This window comes from Cervus canadensis, chromosome 13, assembly GCF_019320065.1.
Source record: "Cervus canadensis isolate Bull #8, Minnesota chromosome 13, ASM1932006v1, whole genome shotgun sequence".
Lineage (NCBI taxonomy): Eukaryota > Metazoa > Chordata > Mammalia > Artiodactyla > Cervidae > Cervus > Cervus canadensis.
Genome location: NC_057398.1, coordinates 4,297,971 through 4,323,691, shown reverse-complemented (window position 1 = coordinate 4,323,691; position 25,721 = coordinate 4,297,971). Strand labels below are relative to the sequence as shown.

The window sequence follows — 25,721 nt, the reverse complement described above, 5'->3', positions numbered from 1 at the left end:
TCTGTCTGTGGGATTCTCCAGGCAAGAACACTGGAGTGGGTTGCCATGCCCTCCTGCAGGGGGTTTTCCCGACACAGGGATCAAATCCACGTCTCTTATGTCTCCTGCATTGGCAGGCGGGTTCTTTACCACTAGCGCCACCTGGGACGCCCGTACAGAGATGAGGCAACTGCCTCAGCTCAGGTTATCTGGGTCTCAGACGAAGACCCAGAAGGGCTGTAAAAATGAACACACTGTTGCCGTGCGTAGTTTGTCTTAAAACCTGTATAATAAATATTCTTGGTTTGTTTTAATGAGAGCTATTGTTTTAAAGAGGATTATTCTCAGAGGATATTTCTTTTTGTGTCCTTCAACCCAGAAATTAAAACTAGAGATGCTAAAACTAGGTGGAAAATGTTTCAAGATGCTGGACCAATCTCTAGGGTCAAAATTCAAGCTAGATCCTGATAGGAATAAATCTGTGTTTAGGAATAAATCTGATCAGAAACAGTCACCTTGCATGAAAGCCATGGCTGACAAGAGGCTGAACGGACTTTACGTTATTGAATCACGCAGAAAAGTAAAAGCAGATTATTGGGATGCTGTGGTATTTTTCATCACTGTTACAAGTTAGATATAGAAAATTCAACTCTAAAGTCAGTTTATTTGCTCTGTGAAACTGTAACAGTTTCTCTTTGCTGCTGTCAGACACCAGTCAGGAGGTGTGGGAGAATGGCCAAGTCTCCGTGTTCAGCTGCAGGATAAGACATCAGCCAGCCAGTCATTTCTCTCTTATTTTCTTTTTTAAAGAGTATTTGTGATCATTAAGTATTTAAAGCAATAACTGAAGAAGCGCAGCCCTGGATATAAATATGAACTTTCCGACCAACTGTGTTTAATCCAACTATATGTTGTAACTTCTGTTTCTCACTAGATTTCTGAGGCGTTACCCTCACAGTCGGACACAGCTTACTTTTCTGGGCCATAATCTCCTGGCGTTTTATTAGTAAAAGATTCATCAGCTCCAAGCCCTGTTGAGAACCTCTGCAGCTCCAATCCCTACCTTGTTCTTGGTGCAAAGCTGCTTTTTCCCATCTTAAAGAGAAACACTGATCAGTCACCTGGGCTCTCCCCTCTTAGGCCGAGATGAACGGCAGCAGACCCCGTCTCCCTGGAGGGTGTCGCGTTGGAGGGTAGAGGGGGCCGGGGTCCCCGCAGTTCCCCAGGCTGAGCTGACCTCCCAGGCGTCTCCCAGCCCCTCCTGCAGGGCAGCCCCGACCCCCAGAGGCTTCAGCTGGGGGAGGTGGCGGGACGGGCTTGGTGGCCCCTCGATGTCCCTGGGCCAGCAGCACTGGCCCCTGAGCCCAGCCTGGAGCTCACAGCGGACCCTGCCACCCCACGTCCTCCGCAGCAAGGACAGAAGGACTCAGCTCCCACGTGCTCAGCGAGTCCGTGTTTGGTTCACTGGGGGGTGAGGCCGCGCCCGTTGTCACCTTCTCCTGTCTTCACGGTCCCCTGCTCTGTTCCAAAGCCCCCTTCCCAAGCACATGTCACGGCTCCGTCCAAGAGCTCTAGCAATGCTCTCCTCCAGCCCCAAAGGCCAAGCCTCAGGACACAGGGGCGAGAACCTGGCTGCCTGGGATTCTCCGAGACGGGCACGCACACTTGACTCTGATGGCCTGTATAGTGTGTGGCTGGCGAAACTGTCTAACAAGAAGCTGCCATGGTAGTGTAAACATCCTAGGAAGAGGGAGCTATTTCTACCCCAACCTGTTGGGTCCCAGTTAACTTTCTCCTACATCAGAAGAATCACCTTTTGTAACCTGTGAGAGGACATGTCATCTGACTTTTTTTCTTGCTTGGTACTAAGGAGTTTTCAATTCAATTCCTCTGTTCTGAACTTAAAATCCACTCCTTGATTATTTTCCTGTTTTTCTTCCACTGAAAATAAGGAGGCAAACTGAATTAGCTGGTGATTCGTGGATCGCCAGTAAATTCCACAACTCTCACCTTCTAAGTATTGATTCACTGAAGTTAAATGTATAAATTTGATGCTCTCTGGAAGGTTTCTTCCTCCTCTTCCCATAACCCACGCCATTCTTTCATTGACAGTTTCATGGATGTCTAGACCTCCAAGGTTATGGTTGTTGTTTCTTGTTGTCGCTGAGTTGTGTCCGACTCTTCGTGACCTCATGGACTGCACCACACAAGGCCAAGGCTTTTGGCACCCTCCCAGTCCACAGTGAGGCTGCTCATAATGCATGTTTTCTGAATCATGCAAATATATCTGGAACATATAAATATGATTTTAAATCTAGTACATGTAATAACACTTCGTCACATTCATTCTAAACAGAATTATTCACTTTGCTCGTTTAATTAAAAAAAAAACACACACCAAATATCTTGCACTTTGTGCCAAGCACAACATAATTAATTGACATCAGACATAGCATCTGAAATCTTACCTGGGAGAAGAAATGGCGGTGGAAAAGAAGATTGCAGAGAACATAACAGAGGTTTCTGAAAGGAGACTGTTTCACTGTCCAGGACAGAAAAGCCTCAGGCCAGAAGAAATGTGCTCATATGGGGGGAGGAAGGAGGTATAATGGACAGAAAAGGGTGGAAAGGGAGAAGCCAATTATATAAATATTGGCTTAGTGACATTTAAAATGTGGCAGGAGGGGAAAGGTTAGCAAAAAATGTTCATCCTGCAATCAAGGGCACCCAAGACAAATCACAAAATAAGATGCAACTAATTAGGACGAAATTCTCATGTTGCTGACCACATCATTTAAAGCATTAACGATATCAAAAAATGAGGACATAACCTACTTTACAATGTGCCAAGGATCAACTATGGCCAGGATTCTATTAAATGATTAAGCACAAATAAGCTTTAAGCTTTAAATGACTTCTAAATTCTTTTCTATTATGCCAACTCTTTCAAAATCATTAAAGAAATGTGTGGAACAATTGTTAGAATAAACCAAATGTCAGTTGCTTTGTATATTATCCAGTACAAATCTGAAAAACACTATAATCTTTACTGTTAACACTTCATTAATGGACAAAAATATGTAAAGAAAGAAAATATGCTTAATAAAAATTTCACATTTACCCATCCATCGAACCAAGAGAGGCCACCTAAATAGTTAAAATAGCCTTTAGCTTGTGTATCTTTCTGAAGAACATATAATAATACCCTTTTATACTGAGAGAGTTGAAATATAAAGAATATAAAGAAAGTTGAGCACTGCAGAATTGATGCTTTTGAACTGTGGTGTTGGAGAAGACTCTTGAGAGTCCCTTGGACTGCAAGGAGATCCAGCCAGTCCATCCTAAAGAAAATCAGTCCTGAATATTCATTGGAAAGACTGATGTTGAAGCTGAAACTCCAATACTTTGGCCACCTGATGTGAAGAACTGACTCATTTGAAAAGACCCTGATGCTGGGAAAGATTGAAGGCAGGAGGAGAAGGAGATGACAGAGAAGGAGATGGCTGGATGGCATCACCAACCTGATGGACATGAGCTTGAGTAAACTCCAGGGGTTGGTGATGGACAGGGAGGCCTGGCGTGCTGCAGTCCATGGGGTTGCAAAGAGTCGGACACGACTGAGTGATTGAACTGAACAGATACTATAATTTAAGAACCTTTACCCAAAATTCATGCAGAAATGACTATAGGATTAACTTCCTCCTGGGCTTTGAGTTAGGAAAATGTTCCTGATGACATGCTTCATTCCATCCCACTTCCATCATAACTTCAGAATTAGAGACTTTTAGTTTTATTATTACCAAATTCAACACCATTTCCTTCTGTTTTCAGTTTTGCATGCCTGGTACGAATATGTAGTGGACAGCCCATCTCCAGAGGAAGGACTGTTAATTTATCAGACTCATTTGAGAGTTAACAGAGAGGTACCAGGTCTTTCCCAAATTCTGCCGTCTTGATTAGTGAAATTCTATTCCGTTTCCTTCAACACGAAGCTATTAAGCATTGGCTGTGAGACAGATGTCATGCTGAGAAGTGGAAATTCAAAGATGGACAAAACAAGAGGTAGCCACGATAGAGTAGGAAAACCCTGAGCTCACCTTCTCCCACGGGTGCACCAAAGTTACAGCTGTTTACACAACTGTTGATGAGAATGACCTAAAGACGAGCGGAAAGGATCTCCTACAACTGAAGATAGAAAGAAGGACCCACAACAAGACAAGTGGGGGAGCAGAGATGCTACGTAGTCAAAACCCACATATTCAGGTGGGCGACCCACAAACTCGGTGACAATCAGAATTGCAGAGCTTCCTCCAAAGGGGCAAGGGGTCTGAGTCCCACATGGGCTGGGAATCCTACACCAAGAAATGAGCCTGCAGAATGTCTGGCTTTGAAGGCAAGTTCAGGAGAGCTGGAGAGCTGTGGACACTACATAATGATCCAGGGGTCAATCCAAGAAGAGGATGTAACAGTTTCAAGTATGTATGCAGCCAGCACAAGGGCACCTCAGTTTATCGGCAAATATTAAGAGACACAGAAGAAGTTGACAGTAACACAGTGATGGTGTCAGACTTTAACCTCCCACTTACATCAATGGACAGATCATCCAGACAGAGAATAAAGATGTGAAAGTGAGGTCGCTCAGTCCTGTCGGACTCTTTGCAACCCCATGGACTGTAGTCCACCAGGTTTCTCCATCCATGGATTTTCCAGGCAAGAATACTGGAGTGGGTTGCCATTTCCTTCTCCAGGGGAGTTTTCTGACCCAGGGATCGAATCCAGGCCTCCTGCATTGCAGGCAGACTCTTTATCTGGGGGAGCCACAAGGGAAGCCCCATCAATAAAGATACATAGTACTTAAATAACAGACCAAATGGAAGTGACCCTAGTCGTTAAGAACCCGCCAGCCATCGCAGAACATGTAAGAGATATGGGTTCAATGCCTGGGTTAGGAAGACCCCCTGGAGGAGGAAATGGCAACCCACTTCAGTATTCTTGCCTGGAGACTCCCAAGGACAGAGGAGCCTGGTGGGCTACAGTCCATGATGTTGCAAAAAGGGAGACACGACTTAGCGACTGAGCTCCCACGCAAGTAGAGAGGCATGAGTTACTGCCGGAATTGGGATAACTGTGCCAGAGAAGGTGAGCAGCAGTTGTGGGTGCAAAAAAGCGGGGGGAGACTCCAGAGGAAAGTGGGGGTTTTTAGAAACGTTGCTGTGAGTTTAGAAACGTAAAGGGGGACACCTACTGCTTTGGACTATTGGCCAGCGTGTGCTTCTCAGGGCGTCTCCACCCCAGCCTCAAACCCCACCCCCTGCCCGCTCTGCGCAGGTGCGTCCGAGGGGCGGTGCCCGCCCACCTGCGCGTGGGCCCCTATTTAGGCGGGTACGAGGCTCGGCCGGTGCGCGGTCTCCCCGGGTCTCATCGGGAGCGACTCCCGACCAGGAGAAAGGTGGGAAAGGGGGTCTCTGCACACTCTGGGTACGTCCTGCGCGTGGTGTGGGGAAGACAAGGGCTGAAGGCTGGGCCCGTTTTAAATGCGGGACGTTTGTTTGAAGACGGGAGAGGCCTAGCGGGCAGGAAGCTCCTGGACGCGGCGCCCAGGAGCCGCCTCGGGTTTGCAACTATCCCTTCCTGTCGGTTCAGCCCCACGTGTCGCCCTCGGGGCACAGGAGATGCTCAGAGAAAGCGCCGACCCCCTGCCCTCGGTTTACCGCGTTCCGGCCTCTCCGGGCGTTTAGGGCCGCGGGAAACTGAAGGCGCTTTGAAACTCCCGGGTGGGGCATTGAAGACCTTTCGGGAGCCTTAAACATGGGAACAGTAAAACAATTCTTAGTTCCTAAATGAAGACTAAGATAATGCAACGGAGTTTTTTCTTAATATTTAATTTTGATTCTAATTGAAATATCAAACGTCATCCTTCAAAAATAGTTTGGGGACCCTTAATTTGTTGGTACCCAAGTCTGGGTCTACACCCAGCTGTTGGGTAAGTTTTTGAGAGGCAGGTGCCATGTGGGTGGAGACATACAAAGGATAAAGCCTCAGTGCTGAAACATGGGAGCATGGCTGAGCCGGCAGGGGCCAACCCAGGTGGAGGTCATTGTAATTTCTAAACTAGATCTAATTTCTAGCCTATTTGTTGTTTTCTCTCTGGTAGCACAAAAGGATTTTTCCTTAAGACAAAGTTTTCCCTGATAAATCTTTTTGGAAGTATCCACTATGACAGAACATTAAAATATTTCAAATCTGCTTGTATTTCTCAACTTATTGCAGGTTATATTTCCAAAGTCCAGAGAACTGATAAAATAATCCTTATTACAGTAAGAATGGTTTTACTAGAACAATAGTGGTGTATCACAAATATCTAACACTTGCTGTGTACTTTCAGTTCAGTTCAGTCACTCATGTCCAACTTTTTGCAACCCCTGGACTGCAGCATGCCCGGCTTCCCGGTCCATCACCAACTCCCGGAGTTTACTCAAAGTCATGTCCATTAAGTCGGTGATGCCATCCAACCATCTCATCCTCTGTCATCCCCTTCTCCTCTCGCCTTCAATCTTTCCCAGCATCAGGGTCTTTTCCAATGAGTCAGTTCTTTGCATCAGGTGGCCAAAGTACTGGAGCTTAAACATCAGCCCGTCCAATGAATATTCAGGACTGATCTCCTTTAGGATGGATTGGCTGGATCTCCTTGCAGTCCAAGGGACTCTCGAGAGTCTTCTCCAACACCACAGTTCAAAAGCATCAATTCTTCCACACTCAGCTTTCTTTATAGTCCAACTCTCACATCTATACATGACTGCTGGGATCTGTACTTTACAGTTGACAAAAGAATGGGATTTCCCAAATATCTTCTCAACTGAACCTTGTATCAATTGTGTGATATAACAGGAGAGTTACTACAAGTCCGGCAAATGAGTTAATGAGCCAATCTGCTTCACGTTTTAACAGGGACTTTCTGGAGATGGAATTTCTTTATTTTTATTGGATGTAATTAATTTTTTTATTTTATATTAGAGTATAGCCAATGAACACTGTTGTGATAGTTTCAGGTGGACATCAAGAGGAATCAGTCGTGCATATGCATGTACCCATTCTCTCCCAAACTCCCCTCCCATCCAGGCTGCCACATAACACTGAGCAGAGTTCCCTGTGCTATACGGTAGGTCCTTTCAGGTTATCTACTTTAAATATAACATTGTGTACCTGAACACCCCAAACTCCCTAACTATCCTTCCTCCATCCTTCCCTCCTGTCTACTATAAGTTCATTCTCTGTGAGTCTCTTTCTATTTTGTAAACAAGTTCATTTGTAAGTCTTTTCTGATTCCGAACTAAGAGAGATCATATGATGTTTCTGTTTCTCTGACTTACTTCACTCAGTATGACAATTTCCAGGTTCATCCATGTTACTGCACATGGCATTATTTCATTCTTTTTGATGACTAATATTCCATTGTGTATATATACCGCATCTTCTTGATTCACTCTTCTGTTGATGAACATTTAGGTTGCTTCCGTGTATTGGCTATTGTAAACAGCGCGGCAGTGAACATTGGGCTACATGTTTTGGGGATGGAATTTCTTGACACCCAAGATCAAAGCATTGTCACAAATCATGATTTTAATTAACTTTTTTTTCCTGAGGACGAGGGGGACGCCTGGTTGGCAGGATAAAGAACACTGTGTAAAAGGTATCAGTATTCCTTTTCATGGACTCCTCATTGTTTAAGGCCCAGAGTAGTTGTTACCTTCTCTGGGAAGCCCGCCTCACTGCCCAAAGAGCTTTCTTTGTTCTTGGACTTTCCCGTAACTCAGATGGTAAAGAACCTGCCTGCAACACAGGAGACCTGGGTTCAGTCCCTGGGTGGGGAAGATTCTCTGGAGAAGGAAATGCCAAACCACTCCAGTTTTGTTGCCCGGAGAATCCCACGGACAGGGGACCCTGTCAGGCCACAATCCATGGGGTTGCAAAAAGTTGGACACGACCGAGCGACTGACGCTACTCCTCCTCCCTGGTGCCGGAGGTACTTGGTCAAAGCTTCTGTGTGTGTATCCTCCACAGACTATGGGTTCTTTCAGGATTCTTTTATCCTCTCGTACATGAGTAGAATGCAATCCAGTGCTTACAGCACAAAGTAGATGTTCAGTAAATAATACTGACCCATGACTTAAATGAGTAAGTGAATTGATAGATGATTCATAAGTGGGACCATGTCTGTGGGTCGATGATGTCTCACCAAGTCAGGATTTCTAAATTCAGCAAGGATTAATGAACTGGAGGATTTAGGAGGGCTATAAAGTTTTAACCGAGAACCCCTCTTGTCAAGATCAAGTGTAGCTTGACATCAGTGCCCTGAAAGCTGCATCTTTTGTAATGCTTCAAAATGTGAGTAATAGTCTTAAGAAATATGCAGAGAATTATTAGACTATTAGACGTATCTAACAGTCCCTAGGAGGACGCCTTACAATTCTGTCCTTCCCATAAACTAATAAATTCATAAGGGATGGAATGCATTCTGGTTACTCTCTTCAATGCTTGCAAAAATTCCCAAAGGCAGCAGTTTGTAGGCAAGGCTGCTGGGAACATTCTGGTGATTTATGTACTCAGTTCTGAAGAAGAGAAGGCAAACGTGGAGAGCGTCTTCTGATGCCGCTGCTAAAACAGCGGTTATCCTTAGCGCTGATAAGCTACTTGTCAGCGCTGACTCCATGTTACATGGGAAAGCTGCAGGCTCTCCTTGCTGATGAGCATGAGAGCTCGTAAAAGGCTTCAATAGCGACATTCGAGACAGATCTCTGTAGCTTCAAACACGTAAGTAAGCAACAGAGTTCTTTATGGTAAACCCAGCTGAAGTTCATACTTCACACCTTGGTACATTAATAACATTAATTTCACTCTGCCTTTATAATCAGAGTCCCACCTGCAGACATTTGTTTGAAGATGGTTGAATGGCATCACCAACTCAATGAACATGAGTTTGAGTGGACTCCGGGAGTTGGTGATGGACAGGGAAGCCTGGCGTGCTGCAGTCCATGGGGCCGCAGAGGCAGACACGACTGAATGACTGAACTGAACTGAGGGCCCACACAAGTAGGAACGTAATAATACTTCTTTTCAATAAAACTGTTCCATGGAAAAGGTAGAGATTAGGAAGAGTAATAATTTTACCTGAAATGTTAAAAACTGGATATCTTTTTCTGAATTCTTACAAGTATTCACATTAAAAAAAAATAGATTTTAAGAAACAAGCAAAATAAGAGCAGTTTCAGTGAAAAATGGGCAGTTTCCTATTTTATTGATGTTATTGCCTAGTTAGTGATTCTTCTGTGTGAGCCTGGAAAACTGAAGGGGACTATTATTATGCAAAGCATTCTGGCACAAATGGCATCACTTATCTCCTAGGAAAGGGGATGTCTTAAAGAAAAAGAAAAGAAAAACGAGGCATTCAGTGTTTGGGGTTCTCAGTGAAAACTATCGCTGTGCTTGCCAGTATTATCCTGCCCCTGGATGTGTGCTCCTACCAGGAGGGGAAGAACTGGGAATTCAGACGGTTCACACTCATAGTAGGCTCTTCAGTTCAAGCTAGGGGATAACGGAATGTAACTTCTGATACCTTTTAACATTTTATCTCTTCACAAAATCACGTAAGGAATATTATTCACAGAGATTGGAGTATAGAAAACGTCAAATGTCTTTAAAATTATTATGAGATTAAAAAAATTATTATGAGATAATATTAATGAAAATAAGAAAAGCTAGCATTGTAGATTTTTAAATTCAATACAAAGGATCCTTAATCCTAACAAGTCCCCTGGTAGCTCAGACAGTAAAGAGTCTGCCTGCAATGCAGGAGGCCCGAGTTCAATCCCTGGGTCAGGAAGATCCCCTGGAGAAGGAAATGGCAACCCACTCCAGTATTCTTGCCTGGAGAATCCCATCGATGGAGGAGCCTGGCAGGTTACATACCATGGGGTCGCAAAGAATCGGACACGACCGAGCAACTTCACTTTCACAATCCTAACAAAGCAACAAACTCAGCTACCGAGAACTCTAAACCTATAATATGTGCAACATCTATTTGTGGCTTCCCTCTTGGCACAAATGAAAGTTGGGTTTACTTAAAGTAGAAAGAAAATCAATCATGTCTATTTCAGATTTAGTTTCAAGGGTATCCTGTCATTAAAGTGAAATTCCTGGAGGACTGGCAGGTTATGACAGCTCTTCCCTTTGATCCTTGGCCAAGGCTAAGCTGGAGGAGGAAGTGGCCACCCACTCCAGTACTCTTGCCTGGAAGATCCCATGGTCAGAAGAGCCTGGCAGGCTGCGTCTGATGGGGTCACAGAGCTGGACGGGACTGAGTGACTCAACACACAAGGCTAAGATAGTCCTGTCTGACCTCTATTTCCGTCATCTTCATCCATAGACTAACCTTCAGTCTGGAAGGGGTGAAGGAAACATGGTTAAGAGTGAACTTTACATGTATGCAGATCTCCAGCTCCGTATACATTATATTCCAAACTACTTGAAGATCTTAAAATGCTTCATGACGTTATTTCAGTAGCTCTTAGAGTAATCTTGAAGAATGAAATGATCATCAGAAAGCTGGAGAAATGCAATCACTGTTTGAATTTTTTAAAGACCTTTTATTGTTGAAAATTTCAAACATATTTGAAGATAGAATAATATAACAAAATTCCTTAAATGTGTTACACAGCATCAGCAATTATCCACTCCTGTATCCACAGCCCATTGCCTATAATGTAGCTATTGGGTTGGCCAAAAAGTTTATTCAGGCTTTACCTTCAGCTGTTAGGAAAAACCCAAACAGACTTTTTGGCCAACCCACCACTATACTCCATTGTCTTCAATGTATCTGCTTTTTCTTGCTTGTAAACTTTTGAAGTGAATTTCAAACATATTATTTCATCTCTCCATTTCAGTATATGTCTCTGAAAGAAGTTAATAATGTAATGAAAATGTCAATATTCTAGCTAAAAAGTTGAACAATTTTTAAAATATTATCAATATCCAGTAAGCATGTAAATTTCCCATTATACCATAATGCTATAAATGGATTGATTTTATAGATTATTTGAATTAGAATGCAAATCTGTATGTGACAGGGATTTAATTTCTTTATCCTTTTACATACTTCTTTCAGATTCTTTTCCCTTCAAGGTTATTACAAAATATTGAGTGTAGTTCCTGGGCTGTACAGTAGGTCCTTGTTGGTTATCTACTTTGTGTATAGTAGTGTGTCTAAGCTAATCCCAAACCCTAATTTATCCTACTCCCCTCTAATTGCTTTACCCTTTGGGAATTATAGGTTTGTTTTCTGTGTCTGTGGGTCTATTTCTGTTAAATAAGCTTATTTGTATCTTTTTAAAGATTCCACATATAAGCAATATCATATTTATCTTTCTCTCTATAGATTACTAAGTATGATAATCTCTAAATCCATCCACATTACTACAAATACCATGATTTCCTCCTTTTTATGCCTGAATGGTATTCCATTGTGTTTGTGTGTGTATGTATACACACACACACACACACACACACACTACTTAGTCACTCAGTTGTGTTTGACTCTTTGTGACCCCATGGACTGTAGCCCGCCAGGCTCCTCTGTCCATGGGGATTCTCCAGGAAAGAATACTGGAGTGGGTTGCCATTCCCTTCTCCAGGGGATTTTCCCAACCCAAGGATCGAACCCAGGTCTCATGCATTGCTGGTGGATTCTTTACCAGCTGACTCACCCACATGTTCCCATACATCAACCAGTAGACATTTATTTAGGTTGTTTCTGTGGCTTGGTTATTGTAAATAGTGCTGCAGTGAACACTGGGGTGTGTGTATCTTTTCAAATTAGAGTTTTCTGGAGATATATACCAAAGACTGGGATTGACAGATCATATGATAACTGTTTTTAGCTTTTGAAGAAACCTCCATACTGTTTCTGTAGTTCCTGTACCAATTTACATTCCCACCAACAGTTAAGTTTTTTTTAATTGTTGGTTTTCATCTCTGTCTCTATTTCTCTTGCCCTCTTTTATGTCTTGCTTTTGTCATGTTGCTAAAGAAACAGAGGTGGTTTTATGTTCTTGAACAGCTTCTTCTGTCTCTTCTATTAATATATATCCTGAACATTGATATTTGGATCTAGAGTTTTGATCAGATTTGGATTAGATGTTTTTCCAAGACAATTTCATGGGTGGAGGGATATTCTATCAGAAGGCAAAAAATGTCTGATTTTCTCTTCTGTGATGTTAGCAGACATTAATGCTCAAATCTTAGATCAAGTAGTTCACTAGGGAAAAATGTGATGATAGTCTAGCTTTGTTCTTTCTTCTTTATTTATTAGCTGAAATATTGTTATAAACTGAAACTTCCTCTGATAAACTCCTAGGTTATCCAGTGGTGTATTAGTGTAGTAAAGGCAGGATAGATGTTTGATTCTCTTTATGTTACCATTTTCAAAATAATGAGTTCAGTTCCTAATATATTCCGATGATGATCAATTAACTCTTTTTTGGGTATTGTAATAAATTCATGGAAATCAATGTCTGTCAGTACATTGCATCTATTATTTTCATTGGTGTTCAAATTAAATCTTTTTAGCCTCTAGGAAGCTCTTCAGTTTGGCTCTTGAGATCTTTTGAATACTTGAATCGTCTTGATAGATTCTTGGCTATTTTGTATTACAGAAAGTTTCGGGCATCTTGTGCATTTCTTGCCCGGACCTGGACAACTGTTCTGCTAAAGATGCCAGGGTTCTTTTCCATAGGAAATGGTCGAGAACACAGCTGGGATTGTAGGTGCTACTTGCATATGTCACACCTGGGCTGGTCATTCTCTCCTTTTCAGTAGACAGAAGTAGGTAACACTCCTTGTTTTTTTTTTTTTAAAGAGAAAATATTTCATGCCTTATCCCAAGTTTTCTTTTAATATTCAGATTTTACATTTGCATTTTCTTTCTCCTATGCAATCAATCTCAGTTTTAAGGACATAGGGGTTTTCATGTCAGTGTCTCTAGTCATTTTTGTTCTTTGAAGCTCATTGTCTTGAGAGCTCCTCAGGAAAGGTTTAAGGGTGTTCATCATGAACTTGTATGCTGTTAACAACGTGTTGGTAACTGGATGTAAAATCCTGTCTCACACTTTGTTCTTTAGAGCATCTTTTTAAAGTTACCCTATTGTCTTCTGTCATTTCTGCCCTCAGGGGCATTGCTATTGGAAAGTCTAATTGCAATCTGAACTTATTTCTTGCATAAAATTTTTAAGATCTGGTGATTTTATTAAGTATTTTCATTGTACTCTTTATTACTGCTGTAATCAAATACCACAAACATAATGGATTAAAGCGACACAAATTTATCATCTTACAATTCTCTGGGTGAGATGTCCAACTTGGGTCTCCCTGGGCTACAATTAAGGTATCAGCAAAAATGCCTTCTTTTCTGAAGGCTCTAAGGAACAATGTATTTCCTTGACCTTCCAACTTCTAGAGGCCACCCAATGCCTCGGGTCAAGGACACTGTCCTTACTATTCAAAGCCAGCACCATCTTCAATAATCACATCACCTTCCCATAACAGCCAGGAAAAGTTCTCCATTAAGGATTTGGGTGGTTAGACTGGGGCTTCTCAGATAACACAGGATAGTCTCATCTCAAGGTCCTTAACTGTTCTTTTTTCCTTTTTTTAAATTTAGTTTTTATTTTATATTGGAATGTAGTTTAATTACAGTGTTGTATTAGTTTCAGGTGTACAACAAAGTGATTCAATCATACATATACGTATGCCCATTCTTTTTTAGATTCTTTTCTCATGTAGGTTATTACAGAGTATTGAGTAGAGTTCTTTGTGCTCCACAGTAGGTCCTTGTTGATTATCTATTTTGTATATAATAGTGGGTAAATTTTAGTCCCAAACTCCTAACTTATCACTCCCTGCCCTACATTTCCTTTTGGAAACTGTACGTTTGTTTTTGAAGTCTGTGAGTCTGTTTCTGTTTTATAAATAAATTCATTTGCATCATTTTTTTGGATTTCATATTTTTTAGATTTGTTTGACTGGCTTAGTATGACAATCGCTGGGTCCATCCATATTGCTGTAAATGGCATTCTTCCATTCTTTTCATGGCTGAGTAATATTCCATTGTCTATATATACCCCATCTTCATCATCCCTCTGTTGATGGACACGTAGGTTCCTTTCATGTCTTGGCCATTGTGCGTACTGCTGCAGTGAACACTGGATGGCGTGTATCTTTTCAAATTTGTTTTCTCCAGCTACATGCCCAGTAGTGGTGGTAGGTTAGCCAACACAGGTTCTGAAAGAATTCAGAGATATTAGGAAGGGGAGAAAGAGTTTTGATTCACTTTCTAAAGGAGGAAAGGGGCCAGGCATGTAGCATGGTGTTGGCACCAAAAGGTGGGGGTTTTAGTCTTTTATTGAGTTTCAAAGGGCAAGCTGCAGCAAAAGGGGGTGGGTTTACATCTCTTCTGGTCCATGGCAGTATCCGGGCTGGCTGTGTCTCTATAGGATGTAGTTTTTTGGAGAACAGACTTGCCGTCTTCAGTGATTTCCCAGTTCTTCAGTGTCTGAAAGAGACTTGATAGTGGCCCTGGAGAGATGCTCTCTGTTCTGAACAATGTTACAGATGCGTTTATAGTGGGATTGCAGGATCGTATGGTAGTTCTAATACTAGGTTTTAAGCAACCTCCATAATGCTTATCGTAATTTATACTCCCACCAACAGTGTAGGAGGGTTTCCTGTTCTCCACACTCTATTCAGAATTTATTATTTGTAGATTTTTTTTATGATGGCCGTTCTGATCATTGTGAGGTATACCTCATAGTCGTTTTGATTTGCATTTCTCTAATAATTAGTGATGTTGAGCATTTTCATGTGCTTTTCGGCCATCTGTGTCTTCTTGGAGAAATGTCTACTTAGGTCTTGTGCTCATTTTTCAAGTGCATTGTCTTGTGTCTTTGTTGAGTTGTATGAGCTTTGGTATATTGTGGTGATAAATCCCTTCTCAGTGGCTTTGTTCCAAATCTTTTCTCTCATTCTTTTTGTTTTGTTTATGGTTTCCTTTGCTGTGGAAAAGCTTTTAAGTTTCATTAGGTCCCATTTGTTTATTTTTATTTTCTTTACTCTAGGAGGAGGATCCAAAAAGATACTGCAGCATTTATGTCAAAAAGTGTTCTGTTTTCCTATAAGATATTTATAATATCTGGCCTTATTTTTAGGAATTTAATCCATTCTGAGTTTACTTTTGATGGTGTTACAGTTTTGATGACTCTGGCTTTGCAGTATAGTCTGAACTCATGGAGTCTAATTCCCCCAGCCCTGCTTTTTCTTTCTCAGAATTGCTTGGCTATTTGGGTTCTTTTGTTTTTCCATGCAAGCTAAGAAATTATTTGTTCTGATTCTGTGAAAAATGCCACTGGTAATTTGATAAGTACTGCATTGACTCTATAGATTGCCTTGGTCAGTATAGTCATTTTGACACTATTGATTCTTCAGTCCAAGAAAATGGTATATGTTCCATCTGTTTGTGTCATATTTGATTTCTTTTATCAGCATTTTCAGAGTGCAGAACTTTTGCCTATTTGGTGTATGTTAGTTGCCCAGTTGTGTCCAACTCTTTGCAACCCTCTGAATGGTAGCCTGTCAGACTCCTCTGTCCATGGGATTCTCCAGACAAGAACACTGAAATGGGTTGCCATTTCCTTCTCCAGGGGATCTTCCCAACCTAGGGATCAACCCACATCTCCTCCTTGGCAGGTGGATTCTTTACCATTGAGCCACCTGGGAAGGCCATAGCAGTATTTCATTGTTATTTTAATTTGAAACTAGTAAATGCTGCCGAACATCTTTTTTATGCATGTTTGCCATCCATACAACTTGGTTGAAATGTCTGTCCAATTCTTTTTCCCATTTTTCAATTGGATTTTTTGGTCTGTATTTTACTATTGAATTTTTAAAATTTGTATATTTTGAATGCAAGACCTTTATCATATGGATATTTTGCAAATAGTTTCATTCATTATATGGCTTGTGTTTTTGTTCTCTTAAGAATGTCTTGAAGTAGAGCAGAAGTTTTAAGTTTTAACAAAGTATAAATTACTAATTTTTTAAGGAAAGTGCTTTTGACGTTGATGTTATATGTAGAAACTTATGGCCAAATCCAAGGTCATACGGATTTTCTCCTGTGTTGTTTTATAGAAGTTTTATACTATTGTGCTTTACATTTAGGTCTATGATATATTTTTAGTTACTTTTTGTGAAAAGTATAAGTTCTATATCTAGATTTAATTGTTTTTTTCATATATGGATGTCCAGTTGTTTTAACATCACTTCTTAAAAAGGTGATTCTTTATCCATTCACTTGCTTTTCTGTGTTCAAATGTCTTCACACTTTGGATCGGCAGCCCTGTGATCTGAGTTCTCTGATGAATCTAAACAGTAATCACTGATTTTCTGTTTGTTCAGCAATTTTGTTTGTGTTGCTTCTAAAGCTTCTAAATCTTTCTGTGTTGGAGCTAAAATCAAGCCTTCCCTTATTTATATTTAATTCTGATTTATGTTTTTATTTTCATATCTTCTATAATATTTAATTTCCTTTAACTGATTTTGAAATATGAGGTTAGTTTTTACATTATTTTGTAAGCATGCCTTTCTGGCATTTTTTTTCTTCTTATTAAGGGTATTATTTTATTTCTTATTATTCTCTTGAAAGTGTTAATTGCTCAGTCATGTCCAACCCTTTGCAACTCCATGGGCTGTAGCCTGCCAGGCTTTTCTGTCCATGGGATTCTCCAGGCAAGAATACTGTAGTGGATAACCATTTCTTTCCCCAGGGGATCTGCCCAACCTGGGAATCAAACCCAGGTCCCCTGCATTTCAGGCAGATTCTTTACCATCTGAGCCTCCTATTTTCCTTTTACGTATAGTGAAACTACATAGGATTCAACCACGGTTATTTGCTGTTGTTTGTTCTTGCTGGGAGGGATTGGGGGCAGGAGGAGAAGGGGACGACGGAGGATGAGGTGGCTGGATGGCATCACTGACTCGATGGGCATGAGTTTGAGTAAGCTCCGGGAGTTGGTGATGGACAGGGAGGCCTGGCGTGCTGTGATTCATGGGGCTGCAAAGAGTCGGACACGACTGAGTAACTGAACTGATTCTTTCTTTCTAAACTTTTAAAAAACAGAACAGGTAAGGATAGCTATTCTGACTTTATTACACTAAACCTCTGTGTTGTATTGTTTTCATGAACTGTTAAACTTCATATCATACAAATGAATGACCATCTCTGTCGTCCCCTTCTCCTCCCACCTTCAATCTTTCCCAGCATCAGGGCCTTTTCTAAGGAGTCAGCTCTTCCCATCAGGTGGCCAAAGTATTGGAGCTTCACCATCAGTCTTTCCAATGAATCTTCAGGACTGATTTCCTTTAGGGTGGACTGGTTTGATATCCTTGCAGTCCAAGGAATTCTCGAGTCTTCTCCAACACCTCAGTTCAAAAGGATCCATTCTTCCATGTTCAGCCTTCTTAACGGTCCAACTCTCACACCCATACGTGACTACCAGAAAAATCATAGCTTTGATTATATGGACCTTTGTTGTCAATGTAATGTCTCTGCTTTTTGATATGTTGTCTAGGTTTGTCATAGCTTTTCTTCCAAGGACCAAGCAAGTGTCTTAATTTCATGGCTGCAGTCACCATCTGCAGTGATTTTGGAGCCCAAGAAAATAAAGTTTGTCATGGTTTCCATTGTTTCTCCATCGATTTGCCATGAGGTGATGGGACCAGTTGCCATGACCTTAGTTTTTTGAATGTTGAGTTTTCAGCCAACTTTCACTCTCCTCTTTCACCTTCATCAAGAGGCTCTTTAGTTCCTCTTTGCTTTCTGCCATAAGGGTGGTATTATCTGATATCTGAGGTTGTTGATATTTTTCCTGGCAATCTTGATTCCAACTTGTGCTTCATCCAGCCCAGCATTTCTCATGATGTACTCTATATATAAGTTAAATAATCAGGGTGACAGTATACAGTCTTGACATACTCCTTTCCCAACTTAGAACTAGTCTGTTGTTCCATGTCTGGCTCTAACTGTTGCCTCTTGACCTGCATACAGATTTCTCAGGAGGCAGGTCAGGTGGTCTGGTATTCCCGTCTCTTTAAGGATTTTCCAGTTTGTTGTGATCCACACAGTCAAAGGCATTAGCATAGTCAATAGAACAGAAGTATATGTTCTTCTGGAGTTCTCTTGCTTTTTCTATGATCCAGTGGATGTTGGTAATTTGATCTTGGTTCCTCTGCCTTTTCTAAATCCAGCTTGAACATGTGAGAGGTCTAAGTTCACGTACTATTGAAGCCTAGCTTGGAGAATTTTGAGCATTATTTTGCTAGCATGTGAAATGAGTGCGATTGTGCAGTAGTTTGAACATTCTTTGGCATTGCCCTCCTTGGGATTAGAATGAAAACTGACCTTTTCCAGTCCTGTGACCACTGCTGAGTTTTCCAGATTTGCTGGCACATTGAATGCAGCACTTCAACAGCATCAAAAATAAAAGGACTTCTGCCAGCACACTGTGGCTCTCAGGACTGTTGTAGTCAGTGCCCCGACCCTGCAGCAGGCCACTGTCAACCCACCCTTCACCAGAGACTCGCAGGAAATGAGTGCATGTCCTTCTACTCTGCCATCTTATACACTAGCTAGTCTCTCGCATCAGGAAGTTTCCACAAGCCCCTCTATCCTTCTCCATCAGAGGGCAGACAGAATGAAGACCACGATCAAAGGAAACTAACTAAACTGACCACATGGACCACAGCCTTGTCTAATTCAATCAAACTGTAAGCCAGGCTGTGTAGGGCCACTCAAGATGGACAGGTCATAGTGGAGAGTTCCGACAAAATGTGGTCCATCAGAGAAGGGAATGGCAAACCACTTCAGCATTCTTGCCTTGAGATACGCACATACTCAACTATTTATATGTTTGTGTGTTTGAGAATACACACACACACACACATGCATTCTTTTAAAGATGTTCTTCCATGTAGATTATACAGCATATTGAGTAGAATTATCTGTGCTATATGGTAAGTCCTTGTTGATTATTATTATATATGTAGTACTGTGTTTACGTTAATCCTAAATTCCTGATTTATCCCTTCCCATCACTTTCCCCTTTGGGAATCATAAGTTTGTTTTCAAAGTCTGTCATTCTGTTTCTGGTTTGCAAATAAATTCAATTGTGTCATCTTTTTAGCTTCCACATAAAAGCAATATCATAAATATTTGTCTTTATATGATTTACTTCACATAGTATGATAATCTCTAGGTCCATCCATGTTGCTAGAAGTGGCATTATTTCATTCCAGTATTAGATCATGTGTATATATATACACACCACATCTTTATTCCTCTATGGACATTTGGTCACTTCATGTCGTTTTGAATTTTTATTTTCTCCAGACTGTGCCCAGGAGTGGGATTGTTGGATCATTTGTTGTTCTCATTCTCTTGCTAAGTGGTGGCCAACTCTTTGCGACTCCATGGACTGCAGCTCCCCAGACTCTCCTGTCCTCCTCTATCTCCTGGAGTTTGCTCAAATTCATCAATGATACTATCTAACCATCTCATCCTCTGCCATCCCCTTTCCTTTTGTCTTCAGTCTTTTCCAGCATTAGGGTCTTTTCCAATAAGTTGATTCTTCACATCAGGTGGCCAAAGGATGGGAGTTTCAGCTTCAGCATCAGTCCTTCCAATGACTATTCAGGACTGACTTCCTTTAGGATGGACTGGTTGGGTCTCCTTGCCGTCCAAGGGACTCTCAAGAGTCTTCTCCAACACCACAGTTCAAAAGCATCAATTCTTCATCACTCAGCTTTCTTTATAGTCCAACTCTCACATCCATACATGACTACTGGAAAAAACACAGCTTTGGTTATATGAACTTTTGTCAGCAAAGTGGTATCTCTGCTTTTTAAGACATTGTCTAGGTTTGTCATAGCTTTCCTTCCAAGGAACAAGTTTCTTTTAATTTCATGGCTGCAGTCACCATCTGCAGTGATTTTGGAGCCCAAGAAAATAAAATCTGTCTCTACTTCCACTTTTTCCACTTCCATTCGTCATGAAGCAATGGGACTGGACGCCATGATCTTAGGTTTTTGACAGTAGAGTTTCAAGCCACCTTTTCCACTCTCTTCTTTCACCTTCACCAAGACGCTCCTTAATTCCTGTTTGTGCCATTAGAGTGGTATCATCTGCATATCTGAGGTTGTTGGTATTGCTTCTGGCAGTCTTGATTCCAGCTTGATCATGTACTAATTGCTGGATCATGTAATAGTTTTTTAAAGAACCTCCACTAAGGTTTAATCAATCTACATTCCCACTAACAGTGTAGGAGGGCTCCTTTTCCCCCACATCCTCTCATGCATTTATTATTTGTGGACTTTTTGAGGTTGGTCACTTTGACCAGTGTGAGGTGATATGGCATTGTAGTTTTGATTTGCATTTCTCTAATAATCAGCGATGTTTAGATGAAAGTGGATACCCTTTATCTCGTTCCTGATCCAGAGGAAATGCTTTCAACTTTTCACATTGAATATGATGTTAGCTGTAGGTTTGTCATAAATGAGGTTTATTATATTGAAGCAGGTTACCACTGTGCTCACTTTATGGAGAGTTATCATAAATGGGTGCTGAACTTTGTCAGAACCTTTTTCTGTATTGAAATGACCATGTAGTTTTTATTCTTCAGTTCATTAATGTGATGTATCACACTCATTTATTTGCAGATACTGAGAAATCATTATATCCCTGGAATAAATCCCACTTGGTCATGGAGTATGATCCTTTTAATGTGTTGTTGGATTCAGTTTGCTACTGTTCAGCTGAGAATTTTTGCATCTGTGTTCATCAGTGAACTTTACCTTTTATCATGGTGTCTTTGTCTGGTTTTGGTATCAGGGTAATAGCCTCTTAGAATGAGTTTGGGAGAGTTACTTTTTCTTCAATTTTTTGGAATAGTTTCAGGATGTTAGGTATTTACTCCTCTCGTCCCTTGGACTGCAAGGAGATCCAACCAGTCCATCCTAAAGGAGATCAGTCCTGGGTGTTCATTGGAAGGACTGATGCTGAAGCTGAAACTCCAATACTTTGGCCACCTCATGCAAAGAGTTGACTCATTGGAAAAGACCCTGATTCTGGGAGGGATTGGGGGCAGGAGGAGAAGGGGATGACAGAGGATGAGATGGCTGGATGGCATCTCCGACTTGATGGACATGAGTTTGAGTAAACTCTGGGAGTTGGTGATGGACAGGGAGGCCTGGCGTGCTGCGATTCATGGGGTTGCAAAGAGTCGGACACGACTGAGCAGCTGAACTGAACTGAAATGTTTGTTAGAATTCTACTGTGAAGGCATCTTGTCCTGACTTTTGTTTGCTGGGACATTTTACGTCACGTTTTCAATTCCAGTACTTGTGACTGGTCTGTTCATATTTTGTATTTCTTCCTGGTTGAGACTTGGACAATTGGACCTTTCTAAGAGTTTGTCCATTTCTTCTAGGTGGTTCATTTTGTTGGCATATAATTGCATACACTAGTCTCTTATGATCTTTTATTTCTTTTTTCTCAGTTGTAACTTCTCCTTTTTCATTTAAGATTTTATTGAATTGAGCACTTTCCCTTTTTTTGTGATGTGGCTGGCTAAAGGTTTGTTAATTTTGTTTTCATTTCAAAGAGCCAGCTTTTGGTTTCATTGGTCTCTTCTATTGCTTTCTTCTGCAGTCAAGCCCCTCTGGCCTTTAAACCAAATGCCCCGGGGGCTCCTTGTTCTGTTGCCAGAACCCCCAGCTGTGGAGCTTGACAAGGGACACGAACTCTCACTCCTGTGTGAGAACCTCTGAGATATAATCATTCTCCAGTTTGTGAGTCACCCACACAGGGGTTATTGGATTTGATTATGTCCTGAAGGTGTCCATCCTACCTCGTTGTTGTGGCTTCTTTTTGTCTTTGAATACAAAGTATCTTTTTTAGTAGGTTCCAGTCTTTTTTGGTCAAGGGTTGTCAAGCCCGTTAGTTGTGATTTTGGTGTTTTCATGCAAGGAGGTGTGCTGAAGTCCTTTTCTGCCATCTCCTGTCCTGTCCACTATCTCTGCAACGTTCAGAGTCATGGCTGCTTCTTGTTAAAACATAGTACAGTAGCAAGAAGGCTTTATATGAAGCATCTCTTCAGATTGTCAGATGCAATGCAGTCAGAGTGATGTTTCTAGATGTGCTCTCTGAGTCGAACTACAGCAGAGCACAACTGGTCAAATCAGGTCTGTTGCAACACAGGTGAGCCAAACTGAGTTTGCCAGCAGAGGTGTATGTTTGTTTTAACTAGGACTTCTGTCTCCTTTGACCTCTATACTAAATGACATCTCCCACCTGAATTCATCTTCTGAAGCCCTAACACCCAAAATGACTGCACTTAAATATAGGACCTAGAAGAAGGTAGTATCATAACAAAGTGTGGAAAATTCTTAAAGAGATGGGAATACCTGTCCACCTGACCTGCCTCTTGAGAAATCTGTATGCAGGTCAGGAAGCAACAGTTAGAACTGGACATGGAACAATAGACTGGTTCCAAATAGGACAAGGAGTATGTTAAGGCTGTGTATTGTCATCCTGTTTATTTAACTTATATGCAGAGTACATCATGAGAAACGCTGGGCTGGATGAAGCCCAAGCTGGAATCAAGATTGCCAGGAAAAATATCAATAACCTCAGATACACAGATGACACCACCCTTATGGCAGAAAGTGAAGAAGAACTAAAGAGCCTCTTGATGAAAGTGAAAGAGGAGAGTGAAAAAGTTGGCTTAAAACTCAACATTCAGAAAACTGAGATCATGGCATCTGGTCCCATCACTTCATGGCAAATAGATGGGGAAACAGTGGAAACAGTGGCTGACTTTATCTTTTTGGGCTCCAAAATCAATGTAGATGCTGACTGCAGCCATGAAATTAAAAGACGCTTGCTTCTTAGAAGAAAAGTTATGACCAACCTAGAGAGCATATTAAAAAGCAGAGAGAATACTTTGCCAACAAAGATCTGTCTCGTCAAGGCTATGGTTTTTCCAGTAGTCATGTATGGATGTGAGAGTTGGACTATAAAGAAAGCTGAGTGCCAAATAATTGATACTTTTGAACTGAGGTGTTGGGGAAGACTCTTGAGAGTCCCTTGGACTGCAAGGCGATCCAACCAGTTCATTCTAAAGGAAATCAGTCCTAAATATTCATTGGAAGGACTGATGCTGAAGCTGAAACTCCAATTGGCTTCCTGATGGGAAGAACGGAGTCACTGGAAAAGACCCTGATGCTGGGAAAGATTGAAGGTGGGAGGAGAAGGGGATGACAGAGGATGAGATGGTTGGATGGCATCACTGACTCGGTGGACATGAGTTTGAGTAATGAGTTGGTGATGGACAGGGAGGCCTGACGTGCCGCAGTCCATGGGGTTGCAAAGAGTCAGACCCGACTGAGCGACTGAACTGAACTGATGGTCAGTTAACAATGTTGTGTTAATTTTAGGCATATAGCAAAGTGATTCAGTTATGTGTATTCATATGTCCCTTCCTTTTCCCTTTTTTCCCACATGGGTTATTACAGAATATTGAGTAGAGTGCTATATAGTTGATCACTATTGATAATTTTATATATAGTCATGTGTTTATTTTCACCTCAAACTACTAAGTTATCCCTCCCCGGCCCATGTTTCCCCTTTGGCAACCATAAGTTTATTTTCCAAGTCTGTAAGTCTATTTTTGTTTTGTAAATAAGTTCATTTGTGCCACTTTTTAGATTTCAGTATTAATAATATATGTTTGTCTTTCTTTGACTGACTTCACTTAGTTGGTAATCTCCAGGTCCGTCCATGTTGTTGCAAATGGCATTATTTCATTCTTTATCTGGCTGTCATAGTCCATTGCATGTGTTTGTGTGTTTATATGTGTGTATGTGTATACATATATATACACCCCTATATATATCCTCTCTATTTTTCATCTATTTGACACTTACGTTGCTTCCATGTCTTGGCTGTTGTAAATCCTGCTGCTGTGAATATTGAGGGGCGTGTATATTGTTGAATTGTTTTTCTCTGGATATATGCCCACGTGTTGGATTGCTGGATCATGTGGTAGCTCTGCTTGTAGTTTCTCAGGAACCTCCATATTGTAATCCACAGTCTGTCCCAGTTTATATCCCCACACACAGTGTAGGGTGTTCTTTTTTCCTCCAAATCCTCTCTGACATCTGTTACTTGTAGCCTTTGATGGTGGCCATTCTGAGTGGTGTCAGGTAATGCCTCACTGCAGGTTTGATTTGCGTGTCTCTGATCATTAGAGATGTTCAACATTTTTTCACATGATTTTTGACTACCTGCATGTCTTTAGAGAAATGCCTATGTAGATGTTCTGCGTGCTTTTTATTTTTTAATATTGACTCCGTGTCACGTTTTGGACATTAATCTGTCGTCAGTCCCTTCATTTGAAAATATTTCCTCCCGTGCGTAGATTTTCTTTCCACTTTGCTTATGGTGTCCTTTGCCGTGGAAAAGCTTTTAGGTTTAATTAGTTCCTCTTTGTTTATTTTTTTTTTTTTTCTTTTTTTGTCTAAGAGGTGGATCCAAAAAGATACTATTGCAATTTATGTGAAAGAGTGTTCTACCTATGTTTACCTCTAAGAGTTTTATAGTATCCAGCCTTATATTTAAGTGGTTAATGCATTTAGAATTTATTTTTTTGTATTTGATTTTAGAGAATGTAATAATTTCATACTTTTATATGTAGCTGTCCAGTTTTCCTGGCACCTTTTACTGAGATACTGTCTTTGCTCCATTGAATATTCTTGCTTCTTTCATCATAGATTAATTGGCTGTAAGTACGTGGGTTTATTTCTGGGCTTCCTATTCCATTCCATTGACTGGTATTTTGACTTTTGTGTCAGTAACATACTGTTTTGATGACTGTAGCTTTGTAGTATAGTACAGAGTCAGGGAATCTGATTCCTCCAGCTGATTTTCTCTCTCAGGATTGCTTTGGCTATTCATGTACTTTGTGTTTCCATAAATTTAAGCAAATTTTGTTCTAGTTCTCTGAAAAATGCTGTTGGTAATTTGATAGAGATTGCATTGAATCTGTAACTTACTTTTGGAAGTACAGTCATTTTGATGCTATTGATTCTTCCACTCCAAGAATATGGTATCTTTCCATCTGTCTGTCATCTTCAGTTTCTTTCATCAGCATCTTACAGTTTTCAGAGTACAGGTTTTTGTCTCCTTAAGTAGGTTTATTCCTAGATATCTTGTTCTTTCTGATGTGATGGTGAATGGAATTGTTTCATTAATAGCTCTCTTTGACCATTTGTTAGTGTGTAAAAATGCAAGAAATTTCTGTGTACTAATTTTGTATCCTGAAACATTACCCAATTCATTGATAACATCTAGTAGTTTTCTGGTAGCATTAAGATATTCTGTGTATGGTGTAATGTCATCTTCAAACAGTTTAATTCTTCTTTTCAAATTTGGATTACCTTTATTTCTTTTCCTTCTCTGACTTCTGTGGCTAGGACTTCCAAAACTATTTTGAATAAATGTGGTGAGAATGGATGTTTCTGTCTTGTTGCTGATCTTAAAGGAAAGGCTTTCAGTTTTTCACTATTTAATTTAGCTGTGGGTTGTC

The 25,721-nt window shown here is 40.9% G+C and overlaps 1 long non-coding RNA gene across 1 annotated transcript in view; it reads left to right on the top strand.

Moving 5' to 3' along the window:
* The first annotated feature begins 5,342 nt into the window (after positions 1 to 5,342).
* Positions 5,343 to 25,721, top strand: part of LOC122451660 — a 44,261-nt gene continuing 23,882 nt past the window's right edge. The window contains exon 1 of the long non-coding RNA XR_006272495.1: positions 5,343 to 5,428. This is a non-coding gene — a long non-coding RNA (uncharacterized LOC122451660). The remainder of the gene's footprint in view (positions 5,429 to 25,721) is intronic.